This window comes from Heteronotia binoei, chromosome 1 (genome assembly GCF_032191835.1).
Source record: "Heteronotia binoei isolate CCM8104 ecotype False Entrance Well chromosome 1, APGP_CSIRO_Hbin_v1, whole genome shotgun sequence".
NCBI classification, from domain to species: Eukaryota; Metazoa; Chordata; class Lepidosauria; order Squamata; family Gekkonidae; genus Heteronotia; species Heteronotia binoei.
In genome coordinates, this window is record NC_083223.1 from 221834249 (window position 1) to 221838782 (window position 4534).

A 4534-nucleotide genomic window follows, 5' to 3' on the forward strand; every position below is an offset into this window, starting at 1 on the left:
TGACTGTAGACATCTTACCCAACATGTGGCTCTTCCTTCTGGTTGCTACAAGTGATTTCAACAAGGAGCATAGTGTCGGGTCAGCAGCACGAGCTTCCACTGCAAGTGCCTGCCCAGTGATTGTCCAGCTTGTCTTTTTCTGCCTTGTGGCATGTCTGCCATGGCAGAATAACAAGCATAGCTGGCACCAGGGAATGTAGAAATCTAGAAAGCAACACAAGCCTCCCTTGAATGTGCAAAGTAGCTTTTGCATCTGAAATCCAAGCAATCCAGAAAGTTCCTTCTGCCTCTGATTTATCTAACTGCCTACTTTTGGGAGTAGGAAATTGCCACTGGAGCTTGGTTATCCCCCCCCTCCCCGGCCTTACTGACACAGAATGTCTGATGAATGGTCCCTTTCCCCTCCCTAGAAGCAGGTTCTCTGATTAATGCCTCTGGCGTAAGAGGAGGAGCAGTGCTGATCCATTTGCAGATTCATCCTGCTGCAGGCCAAGGCTGGTGACTCACTGAGCTGAAACTTCTATTTTTTGGGCATCCTTTAACCTGTTTTCTCTATGAATTTGTCCTTGAAACCGGCAAGCCAGAGAGGATTTCCTTAAGCATCCTTTGCTGTAGAAAAGAGCAAGAGTCCAGTAGCACCGTAAAAACTTAACACAATTAGGGGTAGGGTATGAGCTTTTGTGAGTCACTGCTGAGTTGTCTTCTGGCTCAGCAGTGACTCACAAAAGCTCATACCCTGCCACAAATTTTTAGTTTTTAAGGTGCTTCTGGACTCTTGCTCTTTTCTACTGCTGCAGGCAGCCACCCATCTTCATCCTTTGCCACCATCTTTGTCTTTACTTGCATTTATGTAAGGCGCCAATGCAGATGTACATATTCTGGATGTACATACTTGCCTGATGGGTGCAATATAGAATGAGCTTAATCGCAGGAAGCTGTGGGCCGTAAGAACATAGGCAGAGCCCTGCAGGAGTAGACCAGGAGTCCCATCTAGTCCAGCATCCTGTCTCACAGTGGCCAGCTGGCTACTCTGGAGGGCCAACAACAGGGCATAGAAGCCAAGGCATCGGGATAGAACAGGGCATAGAACACCCTTGTCTTCAGACACTGAGATCCAGAGTTTCACTGCCTCTGAATGTGGAGGTTCCCTTTAGTCCTGAGTGAAATGCTGGTGCTTCAGCCCTCCACAGACCTCAGGCATGTGCTGAGGGAGCTGTGGATTAAGCAACCCGTGATTAGGACTCACCAGAAAAAGGCAGGTGTGCTGCTGGTGGCTGTTCCGAGATTTGTGGAAGCAGGTGCCAGCTTTTGCTCTGAGCTTGTGTTAATTCTCTCAACCATATATAAATGGTGAGCTGGTCAGTTATATATAAATGTGTTGTGCTTTATTACATTGTGACGTGCAAAATACCAGTCTCATTTCGGAGAGGATGTGCTCACAACATCACTTTTCCCAATATAGCTGTGGCATAGCCCTTCTTTCTGTTTATTGGCTGGGTTGTTGGAAGAGACTCAGAAGTGAGAGAGGAGGTTTCTCCCTTACTGTAATCATAGTACTCTGTTTTGCTCTTACCTACTTTCAGTGTACCCCCTTTCTTCCCCCTCAGCATGGTCTTTTCCTCTATAGTCCAAAATCCACTTGGAGAGTCCCAATAAATAAAGACAGGTTTGGCCAAGATCTATTGTATGGCTTCCTAGAACTACTGGAGACAGTTCAGTGGCTTTGGAAATTAGCCCAAGACATCCTACCTATTCCAAGGCCAGTACTTGGAATGATCTGTGTTTGACAGCTGCACAACCTGTGCCAGCTTGCAGCTCCTCTCTTCACTTTCCTTCTTCCTGTGCCTTGAGTTCAGTACACAGGAGGCCATTACAAGGCAGCTCCAGCACCTTGTGTTCCTGGTATCCCATACAAGTGCCTGCCTTTGTTCTTAGTGCAGGCAATGGAGGATCCACATGGGCGAGTATCCCAACCCCAGCAGCAGCTGTTCCACACAAGCCAGGAGGCCATTTGTACATTCCATTAATGTTATGTACGCCATTTCAAGAAGCCTGTGCACTCTTTTCATCCTGCTCTGCCTTCTCCCTTTCTGTGCAGCACAAGATGCAGCAGCTTTTAGGTGAGACTGCCAATACACTCCAGAGGACAAAGGGTAGTAAGACTGGCTTGCTCTTTTCCTAGCGGTGGCAGCAACAGTTTTACCCTTTCTCATCTGCAGCCAGCTTGCCTCTGCTCCTGTGGCAGCACTTCGCATGCAGAGACAAGAGTGCAGAGATTACAAAGAAGGATGGAAGCTGTTGGAAAGGATGCGCCCTTTACTGCCATCCCTGGTGTGAGGCTTGCACTGAGCTCACCCTGCAGTCTCTTTAACTGCAGCTGTTTCAAAATGAGAACTTCCTGCCAACCAGGTAATGGCCTCGCCCATATTCCTGAAACATGGGGTGGGTGCCCCACTGGGGACACAGTCCTCAGAAGAGCCACAGGCACCATGACACAGAGCCATATGTCGCTCCTGAGTGGGCATCACTGCTTTAGACTCTTTTGAGCTCATTCAGCCATTTCCATAGGTCTTGGGATGGACTCCAACCCCTAATGCATGAGCAAACAGACAAACAACATTTAAAACCGATCCACAAATCCAAGCAGACACTTAGTCACAATGGTACCAGCATTAATTTATTAAAATTAATCCTGAAAGCAACCTTACATTAAAGTTTAACAAAAATAGAATCTTGTAAAAAATGGGGTTAACCCACCATCCCTGCTCTCCTAACCACGAGCAGCTGCGTCCGCCAGGCAGGCGCAATACCACAGTTTAGGTCTCTGAGTTCGGTAGGATACACTTTCAAGGCGGGGGGGGGGGGGGAGGGGTTGGTTTGGCAGTTCTAGTGGCACAAGCTCCAGAAAAGCCAAGGCTAGCCTCAGAGCCTGCTTTGTTGTGGTGGGGGGGGGGTAAGAGAAAGGGAAGAAGGGTGTGTAAATCCAGTCACTGAGGGAAAGGAGGCACCAGCAGTTGCCACAAGAAGGCTACCCTTATGACACCTTGCTGTGATTTCTGGCTGTCTTGTTGAAGCCACTTACATACATTTTAAAAGGATGAAGAAGAGGACTACCTTCCTGTTTCAACAGCTGTCCCATCCTACAGTTTGTTACAGCTGCTGCCGCAGCTGTGTCTCCCACTGGCCTGCCTTGTCTTTCTGAGTGACCTACGATGGCAGCCCAACAATGGTGGAGCTTGGCTCAGCTTAGGGCTCCCAAGACTGGCCTTGGAACCTTTTGAGAGAAGTGCTGGTCTAGGGGCTGGTGCTGGCTACAAATGGAGTGTACAACTCAAATTACTTCCATTACAGAAGACCACCTTCCATGCTGGAACCTGAAGCATGGCAGGAAGGGGCTGGGAGCTGGCCTGCCCCACACCTGCATGAGCAGCAGGACTCCAGGCAGGAGGACACAGTGGTGCTGTTACACACAAGCAAACATGCAATGGTGACACACAGTGGAAGCACAGCTGGGGGGAGGAAAGGGGCAGGGCTATCATCACCTAGCCTTACTCCCTGCCTCCATCCCAGACCCTCTGTGAAGGTAGAACAAAAGAGTCTGTGGAGAAGTATGCCTCTCCCAGTAAGCGATCTCCATCTTCTAGCTAAAGGACACTCATCTAAACTTCTCTGCTGTTCCCTCAAAAGGCAGCTCACTGTGCTTTAAAATAGCCAAGAACCCAGCATCTTACCCTTCCACAGCTGCAACAATTGGTCCCATTCTGCCTGCTGAATTGTAGCAGGTCCTGGACCGAATGCTGCTTTGAACCTTGCCAGTTTTTTATCATCACCTCCTTGCGCAGCTAGAGCCAGTGAACAGGAAAAGCTGCTGCTGTTGTCCTCTCTCTCTCACACACACAGCTTGAACTAGTAGCTCAGAGACTGCTGCTGGAAAAGACTGCCCACCCACATGCCTTTTTCCTGCCATCTTAGCATCTCTTCCATGGACTCTGGCATGCATTCCAAGCATATGAAACTGAACACCACCAGTCTTGTCACAACAGGGAGAGGCCAAATAGTTCAGCAGAGACAGAGTGAGCCGCTGCTTCATGTATCCAGGAGATGGGATACTGAGGTCCCAGTAGCCCTCTGTGAATTCTGTTCCATGTGACTGCAGAGCAGCACTTGTGGGCAGAGGTCCAGCTTGCCCTGAATGCAACTGGGAGAGCTTGGCTGGGTAACCCTAGAGGAGGGCACTAATACAATATTCCCTACTAGAGCAGTTACAAAATAGCAGCATGTCAAGAAACCCTTTCTTGCCCATGACAGGAGGGGGACAGGGTTCCCAGCCACCACTGGCCCAAGGCCCTTTCCTCCCCTCCTGCCTCCCTCTACTGGAGAAGGCTGCTCTGGCATTCTAGTCTCCAGTTCAGGATGAGAAAGAAGCCTGGTGTGTCTTTCTTTCGTTTCCCTAGGACCCAAGTTCATGTTAAACTAAAATTCAAGGGCGAGACATAAAGCAAATCTGAATGCTCCTTGCCTGGGACAAAGGGAT